The 16,624-nt window shown below is 31.6% G+C and overlaps 1 protein-coding gene across 2 annotated transcripts in view; it reads left to right on the forward strand.

Annotated features, from left to right (window-relative positions):
* Positions 1–16,624, forward strand: part of Egfr (Epidermal growth factor receptor) — a 110,016-nt gene that overhangs the window by 1,235 nt on the left and 92,157 nt on the right. The gene's annotated exons all lie outside the window — the stretch shown is intronic.

Raw genomic sequence — 16,624 nt, forward strand, 5'->3', positions numbered from 1 at the left:
TAATTATGAAAGTTCCATACTTTTGCTCAACTCTGTATGCAAAACTCAGTCTTTTGGGACATTTTAAAGACGATCTTGCCATGGAAAATTCGGTATCTATTATTTTACGGACCATAATAAATGTGAAAAAAATAGAATTGTTATTTATTGTCCTACAACCTTATAAATTGCCACATTGTGAAGCGCTTCCAAAATTTTTTACATCAGATTTTTTTCTAAATTTCTTTAAAACTCTACATTCGATCGTAACAAAAAAAAGTTAAGGCATCGGTTATGAATTACGCTCATTAAGGACCTTAATGAAAATAAGAAAAAGAATAATTTTTTTATGGAAATAATCCAAAAAGTTTGGAAAAAAAACTAATTTTTTGTGGGAAAAAATATCAAAAATCAGAAACTTGTTCAAAGTTACTTGAATACCAGCAGAAACGTGTGAAAATGGAAAATAAACTTATTTTTTGTGGGAAAAACTATCAAAAATCAAAAACTTGTTCAAAGTTACTTGAATACGAGCAGAATTGTGTGAAAATGGAAAATAAGTTTGGAAAAAAAACTTATTTTTTGTGGGATAAAATATCAAAAATCAGAAACTTGTTCAAAGTTACTTGAATACCAGCAGAAACGTGTGAAAATGGAAAATAAGTTTAGAAAAAAAATTTATTTTTTATGGGAAAAAATATCTAAAATCAAAAACTTGTTCAAAGTTACTTGAATACGAGTAGAAACGTGTGAAAATTGTTTAGAAATCATTGAGCAGTTAGTACTTGAAGGTTTTTGTTTTTTCTGTTTTTTTTAGTTTTTTCTGTTTTAATTGGTCTAAAATTTTTCGTATTAGGTATTCACATGAAGAAAAAACTTTTATTTCTTATTTTTTATTTTTATTTATTTATTTATTTATTTTATTATTTTTTATTATTTATTTTTATTTATTCTTTTTATTTATTTCACCTATATACAGTGCGTTTTACTTTTTGTTTATCATAACTTTTTTTTTATTTTCTGGAGGTATTTTCTGTAGTACCAGTATTAACTATGATAGTCTTATTATTCTAAGAATTTTTTAATTTTTTTTTCTGTTTTAATTGTTTTTAAATTTTTTGAATTATGTATTCACATGAAGAAAACATTTTTATTTCATCTATATATAATGCGTTTTACTTGTTATTGAGCATAACTTTTTTTTAATTATTTGGAGGTAGCTATGTAGTACCGGGATAATTATGATAGTCTAGTTATTATTCTAAGAAATTAAAATTTTAGTAATGTTTTTCTTGGACAATATTCCGGTAACTAAAAAACCTTTACTACCACTTTTTTTGTTATTATTTGGCAAAAACAATTATTCTCTAAGTTTCCTAATGTATAAGTTAAGACCCACCCTCTATAGACAAATGGGTGACCAATTTATCTCTCTAAATTTTGAAAGACATTTTCTTCACTTTTTTTCAATTATACCAGAAAATAATATAATAAAGTTTTGTTAGGAGTAAAAGCTTTATTTTTGTCTGTCTATTGACCAGCATTTTTTGATGATTTTCTCGACTAGACTAAGTACTAGAAGTATTTTGATAAGACAAATCTCCTAAATCACAGTATGGGCAAGTGACTGTCTATAAAAAATTGCTCGACTTCCAACTTAAACTATAAAAGAAAATATAACATAAAGTAAACAAAAAAACTAATTAAATGATTGATTATAAGGACTTTACAATTTTTCCTTTTATACTTAACAAAATATTTATAGTCCGGCGCCAAGAAATTCGGCAGAGCATTTCCAGGAACATTATATTCCATTTATGGAAACTACTTTTAATAAAATGGTAATTGCCATAGTCGGTAAAGAGGACATTTGTTTGTTTTCATGAATATTTTTAAAGTTCATTGAATTTGATTTTTTTTTCAGTTTTTTCCACTAAAATCGTTAACACTGTTTTTTTATTCTGTTTTAACTATTGGGGTGATTATCATTAAAAACTCTTGAAAATTGTTTATTTATTGAGAATTGTAAAATTTAAAATTGTTCCCCATTTTCTTTGATTTGCAATAAAGTTTACCTATTTCTGCTATTTTTCTGCGAAACGTGCGATAATGCATGTGTTGTGAAAACTGTTGACGACATGTTTATAACAAGTATTATGAATATTTCCTTTTAACTGTTTTTCTTTTTGTAAGGATATACGCAATTAGAGCGCCTGAACTAAGGTGGGAAAACAATGACTGATGCGAATTTGGAACGTGTAAGAAATTAGATCCGTTAGAATAATCGCAAAGTCACTCGACTACTGCGCTACGATGACTTTTGCTTTTTCGATTTTGATTGGCTCAAAAGTGAACAATACAATACTGTGCGGCAAAATTTAAATTTCCCTCGATATTTTATTAATTGTGGAGGTCACCCAAGGCATCAAAACCGATGACACTGCACACAATTTGCCAAGACTGCAAATCAAAAGCTGACGTGCAAAAAGCAATCGCAATTTCCGCTGAATTACAACAAAATAAATTATAGATTACTTGAAGTAAAAAAATCATATACATCTGTCATTCTGTATCGACAAATTTCCTTCAGTCAGTGAACACCTGTCCGAAAAATGCGCTTAATTAGGGACGGTTTCCGGCTGCGAATGAGATTTCCGGAGTTTCCAGTTTGAAAATATTCGACTGAGTTTTGTAAATGTATCAGAGTTGGTGGGGCCAAGGGCCAGAGAGGTCGGGGGTCAATTGAGTGACTGCAGCGTGCTTTCTTGACAGTGCTGCAGCCGGCGAGGAATTCGACAGGGTCTAGACAAGGCTTTCTTTCAATAAGAAGCCGTATTATTAAAGAAAAAATACTCCAAATTGGATCAATTAAGCACAACTAATAAGGCAAGAATATTAATCATGCCGTAATTGGATTCGAGCATCGACACGAAGATTTTGTATTCAAAATGTTGCTTTCACATTTTTTAACAATTTTTGGACGTAAATAAATAAAAGTTTGTGCATAAAAACTGTTGAGCTTTATAATAAAATTATTGAAAGTTCGTCTTTTTTTTGAAAGAGCTATGTTTTTGACTGCGATTTTGAATTTTTCGAGTTACTTCAAGAAGATTTTCATGAGCTTTCCCTATACTTAAATTTAGCCATTTTCGAAATTTTCCGGATTTTTTGAAAATTTTTGGATTGCACCTTTCACTTCAAAAATCGGTAATTTTGCCATTTTTAGAATTTTGAAAATAGTTTTTGAACAATCATAAAAGAAAGCCCTTGTGTTTCCTTCAGTGTGCTTAAAATTGAAAAAAAAATGTTTCGAAATTCCAAAAACTTTTTTTTGGACGTCTTCTAAAAGCTATAAGTAATTTTTTTCAAAAAATTGAATCACTAAGTGGAAGTTTAATTTTACAAAGATCTGTATTGACATTCCCTATACCTACCTGTAATGATTTTCAAGATTCGTTGGTTTTCTTTGACATTTCCGAAAATTTTTTACTAGCCAGAGTTTGGCAAAGAAACATTTATCACTGAATAAACGATAAGTTCTGTTTAAAATTTTGCTTTGCTTTCTTTAAAATAAAATAAATTCACTGAATTTAGATTTCAAAAACTTTGATTTGCTATATTTTTTACTTACGTTTCCATGGCAACCTATGCGAAAAGAGCTAATGAATTAATGAATGTCAATAAAATGTTCGTGTGTCTTGAAAAGTAAACGGAAGTATAGGTAATATTAATACAAATTGACGCAAAATTAAATTCTCTTATCATTTGATCAAATAAAAATTGTGGCATTTCATTTGAAAATTTTTACTTATGGGTGTTTAAAGTTCTGCAAACTTAATCTTAAAAATTCGGGATTTGCTAAATTTTTTATAAATTTGAAATCACCAAAGAAAAGGACTAAGCCTTCTCTAAAAATATGCCTAAAAAATTGTATATATTTCGAAAACGACAATTTGGATATAGGGAAAGTTGATAAAAACTCCCTAAAAATAACTCGAGTATTCCAAAAATGCAGTAACGAATGTACAGTGACCATCAACAAGAATGACGCAAAACTACGCCACCATGGAAACCCTTATCAAAATGTATAAAAAATTTAGACGCCGATTACGGCGGTTCAGTTTCGTTGTAATCGGCACGCTACATTTTATCAAATTATGGTAAAACTATTCGACAAAATGGAGATATTTTCAACTACGTGCACGTAAAATGATCCGTGGAATCGATTGACCTCGAGAAAACTGCAAAATTCTGAATAGTTTTCAAGTTATTAACAAAACTAGGTTTTGCGTATTATTGCATTTATTGGCAATTTTTTGGATGACTATGAATCGTAGGACAATGATCTTTTTTTTCAAGTGTAGATAATTAAGAACACTTTTTAACGGTACTAATTGAATGGGATTATGACTGATAATTTCGGAGTTATTGGCCGATAACTGATTTGTAGAAAATGCATGCAAAGATGCAAATCCAAAATTTTTCAAAAATTCTACATATTCTGAAAACGACTAAATTTTTCCTTAAATTCCCTTAAAATAACTCGAGTAATCCAAAAATGCAGTAATGTATGTACAGTCCCGATCAACAAGAATAACACTTTTAATATCCGATCCGGTTGGTCGGAGTGTCATTTTTTTTGTTCGTGACTGTATATGTGAATTAAAAACTATACAAGATTAAAGATCCTGTATGTGTAGAGAAATTAAATGTAGCTTAAAACCAGGAGAAATAGTTACATAGTCACATGCCACTTTGATCAAAACGCTACACGAAATAGTTTCCCAATTCTCATATTAAGTATCAAGTTTTTGTGTGGTAATAAAATACTTGTAAGTAAACTTTGCCCGCCTGACAAATAAAACTAAATTAGTAGACATTTTCGCATTTTTATTAGGCTTCAAAGTTCAGGAATTATTGTAAGTTAACAAGTGAATGAGAAAATTCGTCCATTCGAAGACCTTTGGCGTCCAAGGTCGCTAATCTAAGGCCACGTCGGAGTTTTCGATGCGGAAGAATCGCCGCTGCAATGGCATTGATGTGCGAACACCGTGAAGTACATACTTGGGTTAACCGCAACCGTCAAGAATGTGTATGTGCATATCGGGAGTCCGGTCCTGGCACTAATACACCCCCGTTTACAGCCCCATAAATCATCAAAAATTACGATCTAAGGTCACACTGTTCCCACCCTCTCACACATGCTTTTTTACGAGCTTCAGGTAGATTTTTTCAGATTCTCGAATTTCGTATTAGCTTAGGGATGCTGGGAAAATGGACAGGTGGAGGAGTTTGTACCTGAAACAGACAAAAATTACAGTAAATAAATGAAACTTAATATTTTTGAGAGCTGGCCGGATGTTGTGAAGATTTAAATAAAATCCTCGTTGGGATATCAGTTAATTAAAACCGGACAAGCAACTGAAATTTCGTAATGAAATTTTGGAATTAACTCGAATTAATTTCGGTTTGTTGTTTTGACAAGTTTATTACATCGGATCACCCAGACCTGTGTTTATTTACATTTTATCAGATAAGAAAATATTTCATTCTCCGATTGTTTATCGCGCACTGTCAATCACCTCTCAATTTTTTGTCATCAAATAGGAGCGTGTTACAGCTTTGAAAAAAGCTTCTTTCAAAATTATTTTTTTTTGTAATTTTAAATAAGATAAAATGTTTGTCTGAGCTAAAATTCCACATAAAAAAATCAAAATGACTCAACTTGGTCCATATACAGTCATAATTCACGAAATTATTTATCCGATCGCGAAATGTTTAACGCCAGGCCTTGACATCGCATGGACTTTATCATCTCGTCCAAATTGTTTTTAATGAATGATTCACATTTGAAATAATTTCTTTTAAAAACATTCTTGGAGTTTGAATGTGTTGAGGCGATATTGGAATTTTATGGAGTGATAAAAGGCGATTACGATGGATTTTACTGCTCTTACTCATTTAAACAGCTGAGCTGACTTATCAATTATTATTGCAAGTTGTTTGGGAGGAAGCGAAATTACATTTCTTGATAACTAAATTGTTAACCAAATTCCTGACTTGACTTTAAACCCACCGAGACACTCACTGGCAAATGCCGATTACGGCGAAACTTTTGCAAAACTACGCCACCATGGAAACCCTCGTCAACGACCCAAGTTTTAGGCCGAACCGGTAAAAAATTCAGACGCCGATTACGGCGGCTCAGTTCCGTTGTAATCGGCACGCTACATTTTGTCAAATTATGGCAAAACTATGCGACAAAATGGAGATATTTTCAAGTTTCTGTATGTAAAATGATCTGGGGAATCGATTGGCGTCGAGAAAACTGAAAAATTCTGAATAGTTTTCAAGTTATTAACAAAACTAGGTTTTGCGTACTATTGCATTTATTGGCAATTTTCTGGATGACTATGAGTCGTAGGACAATGATCTTTTTTTTCAAATATAGATAATTAAAAACACTTTTCAACGGTATTAATTGAATGGGATCATGACTGATAATTTTGGAGTTATTGGTCGATAACGGATTTGCAGAAAATGCATGCAAAGATGGAAATCCAAAATTTTTCAAAAAATCCTACATATTTCGAAAACGACTACATTTCGATATAGAGAGAGTTAATGAAAACTCTTTTAAAATAACTCGAGTATTCCAAAAATGCAGTAACGGATGTACAGTCACAATCAACAAGAATGACGCAAAACTACGCTACCATGGAAACCCTTTATAAAACGACCCAAGTTTTAGGCCGGACCGGTAAAAAATTCAGACGCCGATTACGGCGACTCAGTTCCGTTGTAATCGGCACGCTAGATTTTGTCAAATTATGGCAAAACTATGCGACAAAATGGAGATATTTTCAAGTATCTGTATGTAAAATGATCTGGGGAATCGACTGGCGTCGAGAAAACTGCAAAATTCTGAATAGTTTTCAAGTTATTAACAAAACTAGGTTTTGCGTACTATTGCATTTATTGGCAATTTTCTGGATGACTATGAGTCGTAGGACAATGATCTTTTTTTTCAAATATAGATAATTAAAAACACTTCTCAACGGTACTAATTGAATGGGATTATGACTGATAATTTCGGAGTTATTGGCCGATAACGGATTCGCAGAAAATGCTTTCAAAAAATCTTACATATTTCGAAAACGACTAAATTTGGATAAAGAGAAAGTTGATAAAAAACTCCCTTAAAATAACTCGAGTATTCCAAAAATGCAGTAACGACTGTACAGTCACAATCAACAAGAATGACGCAAAACTACGCCACCATGGGAACCCTTGTCAAAATGTATAAAACGACCCAAGTTTTAGGCCGAACCGGTAAAAAATTCAGACGCCGATTACGGCGGCTCAGTTCCGTTGTAATCGGCATGCTACATTTTGTCAAATTATGGCAAAACTATGCGACAAAATGAAGATATTTTCAAGTATCTGTATGTAAAATGATCTGGGGAATCGATTGGCGTCGAGAAAACTGCAAAATTCTGAATAGTTTTCAAGTTATTAACAAAACTAGGTTTTGCGTAATATTGCATTTATTGGCAATTTTATAGATGACTATGAGTCGTAGGACAATGATCTTTTTTCTCAAATATAGATAATTAAAAACACTTTTCAACGGTATTAATTGAATGGGATCATGACTGATAATTTTGGAGTTATTGGTCGATAACGGATTTGCAGAAAATGCATGCAAAGATGGAAATCCAAAATTTTTCAAAAAATCCTACATATTTCGAAAACGACTACATTTCGATATAGAGAGAGTTAATGAAAACTCCTTTAAAATAACTCGAGTATTCCAAAAATGCAGTAACGGATGTGCAGTCACAATCAACAAGAATGACTCAAAACTACGCTACCATGGAAACCCTTTATAAAACGACCCAAGTTTTAGGCCGGACCGGTAAAAAATTCAGACGCCGATTACGGCGACTCGGTTCCGTTGTAATCGGCACGCTAGATTTTGTCAAATTATGGCAAAACTATGCGACAAAATGGAGATATTTTCAAGTATCTGTATGTAAAATGATCTGGGGAATCGACTGGCGTCGAGAAAACTGCAAAATTCTGAATAGTTTTCAAGTTATTAACAAAACTAGGTTTTGCGTACTATTGCATTTATTGGCAATTTTCTGGATGACTATGAGTCGTAGGACAATGATCTTTTTTTTCAAATATAGATAATTAAAAACACTTCTCAACGGTACTAATTGAATGGGATTATGACTGATAATTTCGGAGTTATTGGCCGATAACGGATTCGCAGAAAATGCTTTCAAAAAATCTTACATATTTCGAAAACGACTAAATTTGGATAAAGAGAAAGTTGATAAAAAACTCCCTTAAAATAACTCGAGTATTCCAAAAATGCAGTAACGACTGTACAGTCACAATCAACAAGAATGACGCAAAACTACGCCACCATGGGAACCCTTGTCAAAATGTATAAAACGACCCAAGTTTTAGGCCGAACCGGTAAAAAATTCAGACGCCGATTACGGCGGCTCAGTTCCGTTGTAATCGGCATGCTACATTTTGTCAAATTATGGCAAAACTATGCGACAAAATGAAGATATTTTCAAGTATCTGTATGTAAAATGATCTGGGGAATCGATTGGCGTCGAGAAAACTGCAAAATTCTGAATAGTTTTCAAGTTATTAACAAAACTAGGTTTTGCGTAATATTGCATTTATTGGCAATTTTATAGATGACTATGAGTCGTAGGACAATGATCTTTTTTCTCAAATATAGATAATTAAAAACACTTTTCAACGGTATTAATTGAATGGGATCATGACTGATAATTTTGGAGTTATTGGTCGATAACGGATTTGCAGAAAATGCATGCAAAGATGGAAATCCAAAATTTTTCAAAAAATCCTACATATTTCGAAAACGACTACATTTCGATATAGAGAGAGTTAATGAAAACTCCTTTAAAATAACTCGAGTATTCCAAAAATGCAGTAACGGATGTGCAGTCACAATCAACAAGAATGACTCAAAACTACGCTACCATGGAAACCCTTTATAAAACGACCCAAGTTTTAGGCCGGACCGGTAAAAAATTCAGACGCCGATTACGGCGACTCGGTTCCGTTGTAATCGGCACGCTAGATTTTGTCAAATTATGGCAAAACTATGCGACAAAATGGAGATATTTTCAAGTATCTGTATGTAAAATGATCTGGGGAATCGACTGGCGTCGAGAAAACTGGAAAATTCTGAATAGTTTTCAAGTTATTAACAAAACTAGGTTTTGCGTACTATTGCATTTATTGGCAATTTTCTGGATGACTATGAGTCGTAGGACAGTGATCTTTCTTTTCAAATATAGATAATTAAAAACACTTCTCAACGTACTAATTGAATGGGATTATGACTGATAATTTCGGAGTTATCTTCAAACTGGAGTTTCTAATTTTTCCATCCATTAAATCAGCGTTCTTCCTGCTTTGTCAAATTTTTTAGTATCGCACCTTTTAATTGCACTTTCTCTCAACTATCACGACTGTGTTATTTAAATGGCAGTAAAACATCACAACAATTTTTCCATCATCTAATCCCATCCAATTAATAATTTATGAATGCGTCGATCAAGAAGTTTCCTTCCTCTTCTCCTATCAGTACCGCAATCATCCAGCGTCTCATCGAACTGGATTGACGAGTTCAGGTCAAGACTGTATATACAGCAAGAAGAAAAAACCGCCAATGTTCATTCATTACGACACTCCTTACATCCTGTCGTTGGTATTCGGATCAATTATGCAAACTGCGAGATGGTACCGAAATCTTGGTCCAGAATCCAGCGACAGGAAAACCCTCTCTGAAAAGCATTTCCGGTTTATTACCATCTGAAGGAACAGTTTGCAGTCGGGGCGTGATAATACGGCTCTTATTTGGATTAGGTGGTGATAATAACGTCGGGACCATTCAAAGCGACTCAAAAAGCGATTATCATTTATTTATTTATTGTCACAATAATTACTAACTCTTCACTTCCTGCCGGACCGTCCGTTTCCTTGGAATCTGGGTCGGCTTTAATTAATTTTATCCTGACGAATTTGCGTTTTTATCACTAATTAGAGCGATGATAATGAGCAAATTGGACGCATTCTGGTGTTTTGTTCTGATAAGGTGAGAAGGAAAAATTGCAAGCGAGGACGTTAACCTTTCATGTTTTGACCCTTATTCTCACCATTTTTCATTATCAATCGACGAGATATCTCAATTAGCCCAGTTCCAGCACGATGATAAATTAGTGATAAATATTCAGCGGTCGTGATTTGCACAAGGTTTTGGGTCTAGCGATTCGTGAAAAGCTTAGTAATGATGATGGAATGATTTTTTAATTTTTGTGAAATAAATAGTAATTCACTAATTGAGCAATTCGCTGTTTTAAAATTAATTAGGAAGAATTGCTGTACAGTTACTGTTGCCATTTTATTTAGAAAAAAATTGCAATAATAATGAATAACGTTCCAGTGAAGTTTTGAGGTAATTTAAGCATTTTTCTTTAATGTAATCTAATGTAATCAATTTTTATTTTAAAAAATCTCTAAACTTGAGAAACTGTTTATCGTACATAAAAACAAACATTTATTAATTTGTTTTATGTTTAGAATATGAAATAGTGACTAAATTTTTGAGCATTTTTGGAAATAAAGAAGTTTTAGTTGTAGACAATTTCAGGACATAAAACTTGAATCCTTGGTCATTTTTACCCAAAACTTATGGAAGTACCGAACTGTTTTTACGTTAGAATTTTTGCAGATTTGTTTTAACTTTTTTTGAAACTACAACTAAATTATTTTCAAAATGGTTGAGTTTTCGGAACCACGACTAATTGGCGCAAACTTTAAAATTTTAAATAGTAGCCACACATTTTTATTGCATTTTTGTATTTACCTTTTCATACTAAGTAAAATTTACGCAAGTTGTTGATACTTATCTGTCATAGTTTTTGATACATGACAATTTTTTTGTTAGAATTCTCATTTGCAAGGGTTTGTTTAAAAAATTACAGACTTTGAACCCTTTAAGATAAGTGAATATTTTTTTTTGGATTCGATAGTGGAAGGTTCGAAAATTGTCAACTGTCAAAATTTAAGGCTAGTGTGATTTTTATTCAAAATGGTTATTAGAAAACGGCTATAACTCAGTTTTTTCAAACGACATATTTTCTTAAAGGTAATTGAAAAACATCGATATTTTTGGTGTCTTTTATGAACACCTACTAAAGCTATGTCTTACATTTTTTTAAAATAATTACAAAAATTGGATTTCATTTTTTAATTTTCATTGTTAATCAAGCAGGCTTTGTAAAATGGTCAAATTTTCAAAAATGTATTTAGTTTTTAGCTGATTTATTATTAAGTTAGCTATAAAACAGTAATATTTAACTAAAGGTCATTATTACTGTGAATTATGTAAAATAACTCAGTCTGCCATCGAATTTTGAACTTCTTGAATAAAAATGGTGGACAAATCGAACATTTATTTTAATTTAATACCACAAATTTCGTATTGTTTGAAAATTTATTCGAATAAAAATGAAAATAACGAGCTAAAATTTGTTTTTTTATGATTATTTCAAAAACTGTAAGAAATGAATATAGAAGACGTTGATAAAAGTATTCATAAAAATCCATGGTATTTTGATTGCCATTGAAAAAACAGGGTCATTTATTGCCATTGAAAAAACAGGGTCATTTCATTTGAAAAAACTGTTACAATCATTTTTTGATCAACATTTTAAAAAAATCATAGTAGTCATGCAATTTGACAGTTAACAATTTTGAAAATTTTAGAAGACCGCTCGAACTTTTGGTTACCTAATGCAAAAAGACTTATTCTCTTATCGTAAGGTGTTCAAGAGCTGTGATATTTTAAACAAATCACTGCAAATTACTCAGTTCCAAAAGGCGAATTCAAAAATGCAATAAAAAATATTTAAAATTCTGAAATACCAACTATTTTGAAAATATTTTTCTTGAACTTAAAATAGTCGATTTGGATATAATACAATACAAAATTTTAAAGATCTAGGTGTATAGTATTAAAAATTAAAAAGTTTGTAAGGTAGGCCCTAAAGGATCAGCCTGTGTTGATGATTCTTGAAAATAATATTTTTTCGCTTTTTGCCTCAAAAAACTCTTTTTATAGATATTTATTTAGAATAGAGACTGAATTTTTAGTCACTCAATAAGGAACTGTTCTCGACTGATTTTTGAACAAGAAAATATAAATCTTTTTTGATTTTTTTTTTCGAAAATGAAAACGGAAGGTGCATTATGAATTTTTAACAGATGAACAAATGTCGCATATTAATATTTAAACACCTACATAATTTTTATTTTAGTTGAATTTTTTATTTCTTAAAATTTCCAAAATTTCAGAGTCCAAGAATTTTTGACCTTGTAATAAATTATTCTCTGTATACAAACTGAATGGACAACCTTTGGATTTGTAGTCACTTTTCAATAAAACATGGAAGTAGGAGCTTTCTAATAAATTTGAATAAGAGGTAGAAACACAAAGCTGTGAATTTTGAGTCTAGATATTTTGACCAATTGGTTTTCTAGAAACGTAGACCATATTTTTTATATCTTTGAAAGTATTTTACTTTATACAGAATTTATAGATCTGTAATTAATGGTTGGTTTTCGTTTCTCTAATAAAAATAAATTATTCTAGACTCGAGCCATAATTTCAGCCAATATTAAACTCTTCGCTCTATCAATTCCAAACCTAATGATCCATTGTGATGCAAATCGCCCAAAACAAACCATTCGTTACCGTCTCAAAAAACTTCTCCCATTCAAACACCACAAATTCCGTTTGTTTATTTTCACAAAATCAAGTCAACATGTGAATTAAGTCACACATCATCCACGCGGCAATCTAGAATTAATTTCAAATTTCCCTCTTCGGAAAAAAGCTTTTCTCTAATGACGGTAATCGGCTTGTTCTTGCCTCAACGGGTCAATAAACCGTAACTCGTGTAAATGTCAGGTTGCAAAGTTGATTCATCTCGAGAACTGTTGCTTCTTGCAACTGCCGACACCAAATACGGCCCTTCATGGGAACTGCAAAACGTTGTTAATTGCGGTTTGGTTTTTTTCGGTGGCTTGTGCGTGGGAAGAAAAATTCCAAAACAATAAATTAGAGACGAGAAAACGCAATCAAATAAAACGGAAGATTTCGTCTTCTGGTCCAACCCTTCTTTCCGATTCCTCTTGAAGAATAGATAATTATAGTCGTGCAGACAAGAACGGATATCCTGCAAGGCTCGTCCTTTCTTCACCAACTCACCCGGAAACACTAAACTACCAATCTAGAAAAAACGAATTTTCGGCCGTTTTAATTACTTGATGTCTTTTCCATGTTGGTATTTGTGTTGCAAATTGTTATCCGGCCCAAAGGGTGGTCGTAAATACCACATTCCGCACCTGACAGCAAACACCGAGAAAAAGATGTTTTATATTTAAATTAGCCGCACTTATCTTGACAGGAAATTAAAGGAGGAAGAAAGTGCGTTTAGATGTAGATTTTGGTCAAGCGTAACGGTCCAATAGTTTAATTACTCGATTGGGAGCTTCTTAATTGAGGAATTTGGGAAATAAAGTTATTAGATGGAATAAATTGGCAAATAAAAATGATTGGTTGGAAATTACCCACATGGGCCCGTTTTTACGACTTGAGACTGGGCTGTTGGTCTGCGAGAGGGCTAATTAAGAGCGTCAGTATTGTCCAAGTTTGTTGTTGCAATTTGGTCGAAAAATTGTACGGTTTCCGGGCGTTTGTTTAATGAACTTGTTTACATTTTATGTGTTTTTATCAAAAATTATCAGTTCGTGGCACATAAAGTGCTAAGTGAAATGTGGCAAGGAGAGGACTGTCTTAGAATTGATAATAATTTTATAAAGAAAGTTGAGACATTTTCTTGCTCTTTAATTTTTTACTTTATGAAGCGGATAATTAGAAATGTAGCATTAATTAATTTTTATTAAATTATGTTTAATCAAAGAAAAAATGCACTTTTGCTCCGTTTCTTTTCTAATAGAAGCGCAGTTAAAGAGAAAAGGCACTCAATTAATTTAAAACTATGCTAAGTTTTTTGCTGCTTCTTTCGCTTAAAAACCACTTGATTTGGGTCAATTTTTGCTTCCAAGACACTTTCTCACTTTTTTCGATAACATTTTTAAGAAAAATTTCAAATCGAACAAATTGCTGAGCATAGTTTGGCCATTTTGGCAATTTTGTCTAAATCAGGTGAATTTGTGGTTCCAAAATGAACCAAACATTTTATGCCTTGCTTATAAAGTCTCTTAAAAAAGGTAAGAATTAGGCAAAATCATTTGGAGTTTATGTGAAATACTTTAATTCAGTTTCCAAACGTGTTAAAACGCTTGAAACGATAATTCTTCTCCTTGTTTTACCAAAACTTCCCGATTTTGGTCGATTTTTTGCTCAAAAACAAATAATTTACTCGGTCTAGTTTGTAGATCAAAAACGAGCTAAGGTTTTTTGACTTGTTTATTGAAATTTGATAAGAAAATGTCAGAATGGAGCAAATTATTTGAAATTTGATATACTTTCGTGAAATTTCATGAATTGTTTTTTTTACCTGCTTCCAGTAATCTCATAACAAGATGAATCGCTAAAAATAAGGAAAAGGACAAAGACTGGAAGTTTGGGAACAAAAGTTTGTTAACTACTTAACTACTTATTCCTGTCTCCAAATGAGACACCAGTGAATCAGTTCTAAGGCCGGTTTTCTCACAGAATAAGTTCTGCTAAGTTTTTGAAATAATTTGATTTTTTTTGACGAAAACACTTTTTTAAATTTATTACTCAAAAACTAAGAATCCTAGAAAAGTAGGACTTTCACACAACTAACTAAAATCTCGACTGTCGTTTTGGAAAAATTAATAATTACAATTATAATAATTTCTTTAAATAAATTTTTTAAATCAAAATTAGATAACAACTGGCGAACACTGCAATTTTTGGCTACAAAATGAGCAGATTACTATTAAAACAACGATTTTATTTTTGATTTACAATAATCGCTCGATTTTTTTGCTCAAAAACAGAATTAACGTCATTTATACCTAAAGTGACGCTTTTCGGTAATTTGGGGGATTTTTTTTAAAAGTAGGTAACTTTATAAAAAACGAATCTTTTTTGTCATGTTTAAAAAATCTCTTAAATAATGTCAACAGTATCTGCTGTGGTGAAATTTCGTAAATTTTTACAATATGTTGAGCTATTTTCTAGCTTAGAAATTAATTCATTGGCTGAAAGAACAAAATAGACTTAAACCGATAATTTTTGGTCTTGTTTCTCAAAAATATAATGATTTAAGTCAATTTCTAGCTTGATAAAAGATTTGGAATTGGTTGAAATGGAGTTATTCTGATCTTAAACTAGAATATTTTTACTTCATTCAATCAAAACTTCTAGATTTGAGTTGGCTTTTGACTTAATAAGAAGTCGCCCTGAGTTCGGCCTAAAATTTTATCAATTTTTTAAAAATTTGACAAGTTTAAAAAATGTGCTATATCTTTTCTGGCTTCTGAAGTAGTGTTAAATAAATCAAAAAACGAGCAAAGCATTTGGAGTTTTTTCCCCACAAAAATTACTGCTTGAAGTAATCTCAATAACGAAATGAATCGCTAAGAATAGGATTCAAAGGATAAGGACAATAATAGACGTAAACCGATTATTTTTCTCGTTTTGTTTGCTAAAAAAGTGAAGACAATTTTTGGCTACAAATTGAGCAGATTACTTACTAAAACAATGATTTTCTTCTTGTACTAAAATCTCTAGATTTTGCTCAAAAACAGACTAAATCACTTTGAATTAACCCATAGTGGCGCTTTTGAGTAATTTTGGGAATGTCTCTAAAAGTTAGTGACTTTATACAAAGCGAGCCTTTTTTGTCGTGTTTAAAAAAAATCACTTAAACAATGTCAAAATTAAGTAAATATCATTTGGAGTTATCTCAAATATTTGCTGTTGTAAAAATTTTTTCAATATGCCGAGCTAGTTTCAAGCTCAAAAATGAAAAATGAAAGATCAAAACAGAACTAAACCGATGATTTTTTTGTCTTGTTTTGCAAAAACCTTTTGATTTGGCTCTTAAGGGCGATAAAAGTCTTAGAATTAGTGAAAATTTAAATGTTTATATTTAGTAAATATTTTTACTTCATTCAACCAAAAGAACAATTTTTTGACAATTCTTTGAAAATTGGGCAAGTTTTAAATATGGGCAATTTTTTTTCTACCTTGTACAGTAGTGTACAAAAAAATCAGAAGCAAACAAAAAATGAGCAGATGATCGTCTTATCACCTTAGTTAAAAATATAAAGAAATAAAAAGTATCATCTGTGTCAATGACTGATTTGTGTTTATTTATGCATTACCAACGTGGCGAGTGCGCTAAATATTTTCCATCACAGACTAGCAAGCAAACAAAAAATTTTTTTAGATTAATATTTAATTAAAATTTTTCAAAATTGTAACTTTGCTAACTTTTGCAATTCATTTAAAAATAAAACTACTGCCATGTGAGCGTCTGCTGGTAGTTGATTTAACAAGCAACTGGTCGCCAGACAAGAACGT

Source organism: Tribolium castaneum, chromosome 1 (assembly GCF_031307605.1).
Source record: "Tribolium castaneum strain GA2 chromosome 1, icTriCast1.1, whole genome shotgun sequence".
Classification (NCBI taxonomy): Eukaryota; Metazoa; Arthropoda; class Insecta; order Coleoptera; family Tenebrionidae; genus Tribolium; species Tribolium castaneum.